Source organism: Castor canadensis, chromosome 7, assembly GCF_047511655.1.
Source record: "Castor canadensis chromosome 7, mCasCan1.hap1v2, whole genome shotgun sequence".
Classification (NCBI taxonomy): Eukaryota; Metazoa; Chordata; class Mammalia; order Rodentia; family Castoridae; genus Castor; species Castor canadensis.
Genome location: NC_133392.1, coordinates 121,514,480 through 121,527,167, shown reverse-complemented (window position 1 = coordinate 121,527,167; position 12,688 = coordinate 121,514,480). Strand labels below are relative to the sequence as shown.

At 41.7% G+C, this 12,688-nt stretch overlaps 1 protein-coding gene across 8 annotated transcripts in view; it reads right to left on the bottom strand.

Annotated features, from left to right (window-relative positions):
• Positions 1 to 11,199, bottom strand: part of Tut4 (terminal uridylyl transferase 4) — a 102,479-nt gene extending 91,280 nt beyond the window's left edge. For all 8 annotated transcript variants that reach the window (XM_074080120.1, XM_074080117.1, XM_074080122.1 and 5 more), the window contains exon 1: positions 11,059 to 11,199. The gene's annotated coding sequence lies outside the window, so the exon portion shown is untranslated. The remainder of the gene's footprint in view (positions 1 to 11,058) is intronic.
• Between the last annotated feature and the right edge of the window lie 1,489 nt (positions 11,200 to 12,688).

Here is a 12,688-nt window from a genome sequence, read left to right as displayed (position 1 = left end):
GAAAGACCTCTACAAGGAAAACTATACACTTCTGAAGAAAGAGATTGAGGAAGACTATAGAAAGTGGAGAGATCTCCCATGCTCATGGATTGGTAGAATCAACATAGTAAAAATGTCTATACTCCCAAAAGTAATCTACATGTTTAATGCAATTCCCATCAAAATTCCAATGACATTCATCAAAGAGATTGAAAAATCTACTGTTAAATTTATATGGAAACACAAGAGGCCACGAATAGCCAAGGCAATACTCAGTCAAAAGAACAATGCAGGAGGTATCACAATACCTGACTTCAAACTATATTACAAAGCAATAATAATAAAAACAGCATGGTACTGGCACAAAAACAGACATGAAGACCAGTGGAACAGAATAGAGGATCCAGATATGAAGCCACACAACTATGAGCAACTTATCTTTGACAAAGGAGCTAAAAATATACGATGGAGAAATAGCAGCCTCTTCAATAAAAACTGCTGGGAAAACTGGTTAGCAGTCTGCAAAAAACTGAAACTAGATCCATGTATATCACCCTATACCAAGATTAACTCAAAATGGATCAAGGATCTTAATATCAGACCCCAAACTCTTAAGTTGACACAAGAAAGAGTAGGAAATACTCTGGAGTTAGTAGGTATAGGTAAGAACTTTCTCAATGAAACCCCAGCAGCACAGCAACTAAGAGATAGCATAGATAAATGGGACCTCATAAAACTAAAAAGCTTCTGTTCATCAAAAGAAATGGTCTCTAAACTGAAGAGAACACCCACAGAGTGGGAGAAAATATTTGCCAATTATACATCAGACAAAGGACTGATAACCAGAATATACAGGGAACTTAAAAAACTAAATTCTCCCAAAACTAATGAACCAATAAAGAAATGGGCATGTGAACTAAACAGAACTTTCTCAAAAGAAGAAATTCAAATGGCCAGAAAACACATGAAAAAATGCTCACCATCTCTAGCAATAAAGGAAATGCAAATTAAAACCACACTAAGATTCCACCTCACCCCTGTTAGAATAGCCATCATCAGCAACACCACCAACAACAGGTGTTGGCGAGGATGCGGGGAAAAAGGAACCCTCTTACACTGTTGGTGGGAATGTAGACTAGTACAACCACTCTGGAAAAAAATTTGGAGGCTACTTAAAAAGCTGGACATCGATCTACCATTTGATCCAGCAATACCACTCTTGGGGATATACCCAAAAGACTGTTACTCCAGTGGCACCTGCACATCCATGTTTATTGCGGCACTATTCACAATAGCCAAGTTATGGAAACAGCCAAGATGCCCCAGCACTGACGAATGGATTAAGAAAATGTGGTATCTATACACAATGGAATTTTATGCAGCCATGAAGAAGAACGAAATGTTATCATTCGCTGGTAAATGGATGGAATTGGAGAACATCATTCTGAGTGAGGTTAGCCTGGCTCAAAAGACCAAAAATCGTATGTTCTCCCTCATATGTGGACATTAGATCAAGGGCAAACACAACAAGGGGATTGGACTATGAGCACATGATAAAAGCGAAAGCACACAAGGGAGGGGTGAGGATAGGTAAGACACCTAAAAAACTAGCTAGCATTTGTTGCCCTTAATGCAGAGAAACTAAAGCAGATACCTTAAAGCAACTGAGGCCAATAGGAAAAGGGGACCAGGAACTAGAGAAAAGGTTAGATCAAAAAGAATTAACCTAGAAGGTAACACCCACGCACAGGAAATCAATGTGAGTCAATGCCCTGTATAGCTATCCTTATCTCAACCAGCAAAACCCCTTGTTCCTTCCTATTATTGCTTATACTCTCTCTACAACAAAATTAGAGATAAGGGCAAAATAGTTTCTGCGGGGTATTGAGGGGGGGAGCGGGAGGGGGTGGAGTGGGTGGTAAGGGAGGGGGTGGGGGCAGGGGGGAGAAATGAACCAAGCCTTGTATGCACATATGAATAATAAAAGAAAAATGAAAAAAAAAAAAAAAAAAAAAAGATCTTCCCTAAAGAGGCTCGGGGTCTTGTCTGCCCAATCAGACCTGTGCGTCTGTGTGGGAGCTTGACCCTGGCTTGCCAGCTCAATAAACTCTGCCTTGTTGATTGCAAAAAAAATAAATAAATAAATAAATAAATAAATAAAATAACTGGTGTTGGGAAAACCAGATACTCATATGCAAGAAAAAAAGAAAAAACAATTTCACCATATCCTACCACCACACACAAAAATTAACTCAAAACAAATTAATTACATAAATGTAAGATCTAAAACTGTAAAACCTTGTAGAAGAAAATAAAAGGGAAAATTATGACACTGCGCTTAGCAATGATTTCTTGAATTTGACAGCAAATGCACAGACAACAGAAGAAAAAATATACAAACAAGACTGCATGAAAATTTCAAACTTTTGTTCATGAAGACACTATCAGCAAAGTAAAAAGTAATCCATAGAATGAGAAAAAATATTGCTAAATTATATGTTTGATAAGGGGATTAATATCCAGAACACATAACTTCTTAAGCTCAACATCAAAAAAACAACCGAATTCAAAAGTGGGAAAAGAATTGAAACAGGTATTTCTGCAAAGAAGATACACAAACGGCCAAAAAGCACATGAAAATATCTTCACCAACTCTAATCATTAGATAAATGCAAATCAAAACTATGAGAAACACAGCCCTTAGGATAGCTGGAAACACAAACATAAAATAACAAGTACTGGTTATGTGGAAAAACTGGAACCCTGGTTGTGACTTAGAGAAATAAAGTGTTTTTCCTGTACTTATACACCACAATCAACACAGAATACTTACGACACAAGATGTATGGGAATTTCTCCCCACCAGAAAATAAACAATTATGCAGCATACGCCAGTTTAGTATCCTCTAATTCAGTCAAATTGTAACATTATTTACCTAGAGATCATGTCAGCTCTCACATTTTGAGGGCTCAGTCCCCAAGACTATCCTGGCTCCATGCTTTGGATGCCAGTTACAACCACCATTGTTTTCATCTATGCCTCTGACCAACCAACCATACATCAGGATACCTACAACCCTCTCCTTGAGTTTGATAAATTTGTCGGACTGACTCACAGAACTCAGAGAAACACTTACTTAATCAATTTATAATAAAACATATAAATGAAGAGATGCACAGGGTGAGGTATGAAAAAGAGGCACAGAGCTTCTGTACCCTCTCTGAGTATGTCACCCTTCAGGCACCTTCACATGTTCAGCTATCTGGAAGCCTATGAATCCTGTGTTTTGGGGGTCTTTATGAAGACTTCATTGTGTTGGTATGATTGTTAACAGACTGGTACAGAAATCCAACAAGGCCTGTCTGCTCAGGTTTTTTTAGCATTCCTTCCTCCAAGGTATGAGGCAGGCTCCCATCTGGAGTGAGGGAAGTCTTATGACCTATTATCTGGCAAGGGTGGGTCAATTTCTTTATTTGTCAGCTCTAAGACTGAAAGGTAACAGAAGGTCAGAGCTTCCACCTTGAAGAAGAGAAACTGTAGTTTTGATGGCCTTCCCTTAAGGAGGGAGTTATAAGCCAGAAATTGAGGTCAAAAACCAAACAGATATAGTATCACATTGTGTATTGTTGGTGGGAATAGACAAATGATAGAGCCATTGTGGAAAACACTATGGGGGTTCCTCGAAAAATTAAAAATAGGATTACCATATGCTATAGTTTGTACCTTAAATGTCCCCCAAAGGCCCATGTGTTAATGGCACTATTGGGAGTTGGTGGGAATTTTTAAGAGATGGGACCTAATAGAAAGTCTTCCAGTCACTGGAGGCATGCCCTTGAAGGGGACAGTGGGACCCCAGCCACTTTGTCTTTTTCTTTTCAACTTCTGGACATGAATAAGCACTTTTGCAACATACTACTACCATGGTGGACCCAAAAGCAACAGGGCCCATCCAAAACTGAGCCAAAATAAACCTTTTCTATTTATAATCTGATTATCTTAGGTACTTCTTACAATAATGACAACCCAACGTGCCCTACTCACTCAAGGATTCATTTCCTCATAGCAAGCCATTCAGAGGACTTGATAGCAGTGGTTCAATGGAAAGCTGATCAATACAGAAAATCGGTACTAAAAAGTGGAAGGGTTGTTTGCTATATCTGAGATGATATGGAAGAGCTTTTGCAACTGTCTTGCAGGAGTACTCTGGAAAAGTTTGAAGAATCAAGCTAGAGAAAATCTAGGGTATTATAAGTGGAGATTAACAGTTAGGCAATTCTGGTGTGGGCTCAAAACACCAGAATGCTGATAGAAATGTGAACAATAACAGTTATACTGATAGAAATGAGGACTTTATTGGCAACTGAGTTAGAGGGCACCCTTGTTATATGGTGGCAAAAATTGGGGGCTGATTTTTGTTCATGCCTTCAGACTCTGTGTTAAGCCAATGTGGTAGAGAAAATTTCAAAGCAGCAAAAGCACTCAGGCAGTGGCCTGGGTATTACTGGCTACTTCTAGCCAAATTAACAGTGAGAACTACAAGCAAAGAGAAAACAAAGCAGAAAGATTTGGAAAACTTGTAGTTTGGCTACAAAAGGAACACATTTAAAGGTAAAGCAAGGACAGTGCAATTGCTGGAGATTACTACTTGTGTCAGTCAGCCTTTTGTCATTGTGACAAACCCCTGAGAAGAACAGTTTAAAGGAGGAAAGATTTATTTGGGCTCACAGTCTCAAAGGTGTCAGTCCATCACTGAGGCTATGGTGAGGCAGAGCATCATGGTGTAGAGGACATAATAGAGCAGAGCTCATCTCATGGTGTCCAGGGAGCAGAACAGGAAGATGTGCACTCAGGCAGACAGAGACAGGAAGGAGCAGGACAAGAGATACCCTTCAAAGACACACCTCCAATGACCTACTTCCTCCAACCAGGCCCTACCTAACAGCCCATTCAATATGAACTCATCAATAGATTAACCTATTGATGAAACTGGAACCCTCCCTATCCAATCATCTCAACAGTACCACCAGCTAGGGATCAAGTCGTCAATACATGAACTTTTTGGCAGAGACATTTCATATCCTAACCACTTCATATCTAGGCTCAAAGGTATAGAAATGCAAATTTGTTTGAATTTCCAGGACAACCTTTTGAAAATAAAATCCCTGAGTGCCCTACTTACTCAAAGATTTGTTTCCTTGAGTGGTTCATGTCCAGACCAGCAAGGCACTTAGAGACTATTCACATGGTGGTTCAAGGAGGCCAGGGTATAGATCAAACTAGAGCAGACTTTGGCACTATCCACATGAAATTGATTTTGCAGGCATACAGAATGCAAGAATTATGGAATCATGGAGCCTTCCAAGATTTTAAAGGAAAGTCTGAGAGGTTAGGCAGTACATGTTCAGAATGCCAGACATGGTGTTTTAGGATCTAATGTCTGCCCTGACAGATTTTGATCTTGCTTTGGTACTCATCCCTTCTTGCTACTTTTCCTATTCCTCCCTGTTGAAATAAGAATATTTACCCTGTGCCATTATATCTTGGAAGTATATAACTTTTTTTCTGATTTCCTACAGGTTTGCCTTGAGTCTCACAGGAGACTTTGGGACATTTTTACCTCCAGTAGTGCTAGGAATCAAACCCAGAGCCTTGCATATGTTAGGCAATTACTCTAGTACTGAACTACACCCCCCAGGCCTGAACTTGGACTTTTCAGCAATGCTGAAATAGCTAAGACTCTGGGAACTCTTGGTGATGGACTAGAAGAATACACTGTACATTGTGAGATGAACATGAGCTTGTAGAATGCTACAGTTTGGATCTTAAATGTCTCTCCAAAGATCCAAGTGTTAAAGGCTTATTAGTTCCCCCAACCAGGTGTAACTGGGAGGGGATAAAAACTTTTAAGAGGTGGGAATTTGAAGAGCCAGGATTTGAATTCAGGCTGCCTGAGTCTACAATCATAGCTCTTCACCAATATTTCATGTCATGCCTCAAGCTTAGGGTGTTCAAAATGTAGCATATAGAGGGTGTTAATTCCAGAACAGGTAAATTTCTAAAGACAGTAGTTTAGAGGTTGCCAAAAGCCTAGGAAAGTTGGGAATGACAAGTAAATATTAATGGGTATAGGGTTTCTTTCTAGAATAATGAAAATATTCTTGAATTAAATGGAAGTAATGGTGATACAATCTTGTACTAAAAATACTAAATACTAACTACAATATTAAATAAAAATACTAAATATAATACTAAAACCCACTAAATTTTTTTTGGGGGGGGATTGTTTGTTTGTTTGTTTGCTGTACTAGGGTCTGAAGTTGGGACCTTGTGTTTGTTAGGCAGACACTATCACTTGAGCCACACTGCCAGCCCAAATTGTATATTTTTAAAAGGTGAATTATATGGTACTATAAATTATACCTCAAAGCAAAAGGGGAAAAGAAAGAATACACATTCATTAATCACCAAAGCAACGTTTTCACGTGTCATAAATATCACAGCACATTTCAGATGAGAGAAGGGAAAGGAAAATACTGTAGTGTCAATATTACTATAAAAATAATTTGACTCCAAGATATTCCCAAACATATTTTGAATACCACTAGCCTACCCTAATATGACCTAGCACCTCATGAGTATTTAATGACTGATCAATTTTAATAATTAAAGTATTTAAACTACAGTGGCTAACATACTGACAAAATGCAATTAGGTTTACATATGCTGCATAATTCATACTTCTTTGTAGTAGAAAAAGATTTTTGACAAACTATGGGACTATATAGAATTAACACTCTCTGAATAATATAATTTGACACCCTAAGCTTGAGGCATAAGGTGGTATACAGGTGAAGAGGTGGTTCTAGACTTAGGCAGCCTGAGTTCAAATCCTGACTCTGCTATAAACAGTAAATATCTCTTATCATTGTAAATCAAATACCAGTTTTAAATGACCAGGCTTGTATAGTTAACAAACATACCATTTTTCTTTTTCTTTACATATATTCTATGTATAGTATATATTTTTATTTATATATGTAATATATATACACACATATATTCTTTTTCTTTATATCTGTATCTCCCCCTACTGGGGACTGAATCCAGGACCTCACACATGCTAAACAAGTGTTCCACCACTAGGCTACACCCCCAACCCCTTCCTATTTATTTTTGAAAGTACAGGCTGTTTTGTATAGAGTAGGACTTTGCTCATATTTACTGGTGAACACTAGGCTTGTTTGACTGCTTTTCCCTGTTTCCAGTCCACACTTCCCAATGCCCTAATCTATTGCTTTCTAATCCTAAACTAGAAAATGTTCAATTAATCCAAGCAAACAGAGGGAGAAAAATTCCTGAGAGGCTCTAACAAGTGATTCTCCCAGAGGTATTTTTATCTCAAAAGACTCTTCTAAGAAATTAAAAATTCTTAAAACAGTAATATATGGATCACAAGATCTTCAAAAAAAAAAACTTGATAAAGGGAGAGAGTGATATGGAAAAGAAGGCTTAACTATTCATTGCAAACAGGGCTAGAATCTACTGGGGAAGAGAAAGACATACTAGAAGTCAGAAAACAGTTATAATCACTGCTCAAACATTATCTCATGTGGTAATCTCAGTTACAAGATAAACATTCAAGGTATCTAGTATAAAAAGGCCAAATGGAGCTGGGTGCCAGTGGCTGACACCTGTAATCCTAGCTACTCAGAAAGCTGAGATCAGGAGGATCGCAGTTTGAAGTCAGCCCAAGCAAACAGTCTGAAAGACCCTATTTCGAAAATGCCCATCAAAAAAAAGGCTGATGGAATGGCTCAAGGTGTAGGCCCTGAGTTCAAACCCCAATACTGCAAAAAAAAAAAAACCCCAAATGGAAATGTTGATGAAGTGAGTGGGAGTGACTAAATGAATGAGTAAATAAGCAATTTTAGGCAGTTTCCCTTTCTACAAAGTTGAGAAAATAGTCATCAGAGAAGCAACATGGCAAATACATAAGGAAGAAGGATCTGCTTTGAAATCTAACTCCATGATCATCAACAATTTACTCAACCTCTGTGAGCCACAGATTCCTCATCTATAAACAGGTTTCATAAGGTTTTTACATTGAGCAAGTGAAAAAAAAATGCATAAACATGCCTGGTACAGCACCTAAAACAAAACAGGTAAACAGGTACTCTAATAAATATTAGTTCCCTTCTTTTTCCTCCATCACACAGATAATTACGGACATAAAATGAGAAAATGCGATAACGAAAACAATTTGAAAACCGTAACATACTACACAAATTAAACCTCTTGTTTAAGAAGACATTTTTGAATTGTTAATCTTTGCATTTATATACCTTTCCTTCTTTGCGGGGGAACTATAAGAAACTCTTGGGGACATTTTGCAGTTGTCTAGGACTCTAGAAATAAAACTATTTAATACTATGTAAACAACCCCAATTCCTCTAAAATTAATTTTTAAAAATCCACACATTCCAGCCAGACCTAGGTGGCTCATGCCTATAATCCTACCTACTCAGGAGACAGACATCAGGAGGATCTTGGTTCGAAGCCACCCCAAACTATTTTAGAGATTCTAGCTCAAACATACCCAACACAAAAATGGGCTGTCCAAGTGGCTCAAGTGTAGTACAGTGTCTGCCTTGAGTTCATACCCCAGTACCACCACCAAAAAAAAAAAATTCACATATCCTGGTTTTAACTGTAGTGCCATTTTCCCTTGCTTGTTTTATTTAGATCTTTCTAGAATTGTTTTGGTTTTTGTTTCTTAGAACATACTTCTTATGTGCAGCAATGACTCCAGTTTAATTATTTAACATTATTTTATGATTCGAACATTTGCAATTTACTTTAGAAAGAAACGCATCTCTGTTATGGGAGGGGAATAAACAAAAATTACAGACACAGCATTTACATGGAAATCTTGGATGTTTTGTTCCTCTGAAACAAAAAACTTTCCACAGACAACAAATTCAAATGATTTTTTTCCACCCTCAGATGACATTAATGTAATTAGTGATACTTACTATTATATATATCAAGGTTAACTGAGGTCAAAAAGTTCTCTAATTACTCTTACTAAAATGAATCTGGGGCTGGAGGCATGGCTCAAGTGGTAGAATGCCTCAAAAGCCCAAAGCCCTGAGTTCAAACCCCAGTATTGCAAAAATACTAAAATGAGTCTACACTGAGAACTAATAAAAGTCCTCTTTAAGTAATTTTGTTAATCAAAACAATTATGAATTGATTTTAAAGTCTAAAATAAAAACATACACTGTACTGTCCTACTTAAATTAACCAAAACCAAATGTAAATCTAGGTGTTATTTTTGATTTACAAAAGTGAAATAACCTATGAAGATGATATTTTGTTAATTCACCTGTATTACTAAGAACTTGGCCCAGGACAATGAAGACCTTAACTTTCTATTCTGGTTTGTTAGACTTTAAATATTATCTGTCATTAACTTTCACCTCCACTTCTGGATTATTTCAAGAGATTTTTTTTTTTCACACTAGCCAAATGAAAAACTGCAAAGAGCAGGAAATTTTAAGAGTTTAAGTAATTTTTTTGTTTATAACTTTTTAAAACATAAAACAACTAAAATTCTTATCGTCCCCAAAGTACATGGTTTTTAAGAAGCACTCTTTGTAATTTGCTTACAAAAGCATTATAGCAAACTAGACACTGAGTTCATTAGTTATCTTTAAGCACAGCTTTCTAAATAAAACACTCTTTCACAATTTTACAAGTTGTGATTAATCAGTAGTAGGATGCAGTGTGAAGCAAATTTCTAAGACATACATGAATTCCTAGTAAAGAAAATTTCAGCATACACACAATTCTTTTTAAACCACAATTTAATACCTAGGTATGGGATTTTCTCTAACTTATCAGCTCCCACTGGGATTTTCCGATTTTATTAGCTAATAGTTCTTACTACTTTTAAAACAGAAAGAGGATATGTTTTGTTTCACCAAGTATTACATTTTGCTGCTACAAGATTGGGGAGGGCGTAGGATCTCTGGAAATAAAAAGGGAATCTGATCTGCTGGAGCTGATTACTAAATGCATACCAACCATACACAATTGGAACTGCATTTCTGGTCACTGAAGAGATTACAAGAGAGCAGAATGTCAAATGGCTAATGAATTACTTTCGTATCAGAATTCTACCAAAATGAAGAAACATGGTATAACCGAAACTAAGATCTCACAGATGGTTAAAAAAAAAATTTAAATCACCTAATTTAGACTGGATATTCTCCTAACAAATGTTTCATCAACGTTGTTAAAATAACTACTTGATCCCATTCAGGTGCAACTAAGAATCGCGCGAACTTGCTTCTTTCAGGTCTTAAACGTCGCATTCTTTGTAATCCTGACACGGAGGGGATCCGAGCCTCCGGCGGGGGCGTGCGACACACTGGGGGAGCGCCGTCTGTTTACAAATACGAATCTCACAGTCACCCACGTCAAACGCGCGCAGAGCCGCCGATCGCCCGGGGGGCGGGGAGGGGGAAGGCGGGTGGAATCTAGACACCGCTCTGCAAGGGCGAGCCGGAGCGCAGCGTGTACCGTGTGGACGTCCACATGGGCTCCGTACACCTCCAAAAGCACGCGACCGGGAATCATCCCGGACCCGAGCGAATGCACAAACAATCCCGTTAACTTACAATCCGCCTAGCGTGTCCACAACAGGTTTCGGCCCGGGCGCCCCAGCCTGCCCCTCTCTCTCTCTCTCTAGTTCTCTCACTTGCTCTCTCTGTGGAGTTTCGGCCTTCCAACAGCCCCAATGCCCATCCTCCGGCAGCACAGGCCGCCGTCCCCACCTCCCTTCTCTCAGGCTTCCCCTGGGACACCCGAAGCCCGTTCCCTCAAAGAAAGAAGTGTTGGGCCCCGCGGGGACAGCGGAAGCGCGCTCGAGCCAGGCCGCGACACCTGCGCGGCGCGGCACCTGAGGGGGGAAGCGGGGGGCCGCTCGGCCTTCCCGAGCACACCCCCTCGCTCGGAACCCCGCGCCAAGCGGCACGGTACGGCACGGCGCGAAGCGGCGGCCCGGACCTCCGTACCTGCGAGGCCCGCGAGCTACAGGCGCGCGCGGCGCCTCCTCATCTCAGTGGCTCCCGCTCTCCCTCCGCCTCCCGCTGCCGTCGCCGTCGCCGCCGCTGCAGGCCGGGACACGACGAGCTCAGGACTCCACCGCCATGTCCGCCGCGCCGCGAACTGCATTGTGGGGGGGAAGGGATGGGGAGGGGGAGGAGGGGAGGGAGAGGGAGAGAAAGAGGAGGACCCGCTGAGGGGAGGGGGCCGAGGAAGAGGGGGATCCGGGAAGGTGGTGTGGGGGAGGGAGAGAAGAGCCCCGTAACGGGGGGTCCTGGCTCCGAGGGTAGAAGACAGGCTCGGAGACCTGCGAGCGGAGACGCTTGACGAAAAGGTTGAGGGGCGTCCTCTCCCTTGCTTCTGGGGTCCCCCGGCCACCCGTTAACCCGAGGTGGGGGAGGGGTGAACCCTCGCGGGGAGGGGCTTATGGTGACCGCGAGGAAACAATGGGGAGGGGGCCGAGGTGGGAGGACCGAAGACGGCGCACTCACACCCACGCTGAGGGACACTCAGCGCCCGGACGCTCGTCAGCTCGCGAGGTGGGGGCGGACCCCTAGCGGAGCGCGAGGGGCGAAGTTACCCGGGCTCGCGGGGAGGGGAGGGGAGGGGCGGGGGCGGGGCCCCCCAAAAGGGGGTCGCGAGGTCCCGCAGCCCGCCAGGGCGCCGCTGTGCACTGCAGGCTCGCGGACGACTCTTCCGAAGCCCCCCCAGGCGGGAAAAGCACCTCCTCACACAAGCCGCCTCGGCCCCTCGCTCGCACATCTGTTTCCCGGGGGAGGAAGCCCGGCCTTGGACGTGCATCCTCGGGCCTGTATCCCTGGTGCCCCGTTCTGCCCCCCACCCCGTCTGGTCTCCGCTGACCCTCTGAGCACCAGCGGGGAGCTAGCCGGACCGCCCCCACCGCCCCGACCCATGGCTACCACACAGCGAGTGGCGGACAATTGAGGAACTACGAAACTGAACAGAGAAACCTTGGAAAGAGATTTTAGAATTCATTTAGTTTCAGGCGGGTGTAAGATCGATGACCATCCATTGCCCCTCCCCCCTTTAACGTACTAGGTTCCTCGTATTTAAAGTCACGATCGGAGAACACTTAAAGTTTTAAGACCCTAGCTTCCTATTACTCGACCAACCTCTGAGCTCAGAAGCTGGGCAAATAGCACAAGGGCGATCCTTGAGTTGAATACACCCTTCGCAGGAAAAGGATATGACAACCGTGGATGTGGGGGTGAAGGGAAGATGCTAAACCTTAAGATAATGCCTTGTAAAATTTCTTATGACTCACAGGCTGGAACTGATAAGAAAGATGGACTTTTTTTTTGTGTACTTCATCTACGTCACTCTGCACCCCAGAACTGAATACCTCTTATGTCCATCTGAATCCAGGGAGTTAAAAATCCTCACAATAATCTTGTGGTGTAGATAGTATTGGGCTGGGACCAGCTCAACTGGTAAAGGAGCATGCAGGCGAGAGGTCCTAGGTTCAATCCCCAGTACGGCCAAAAAAATTGGTAAGATACTATTACATTTACAAATAAGAAAACAGGCTCTGAGCGTTACTGCTTTTTCTCCCTGTGTAATACTATCATAAGGCCCAGA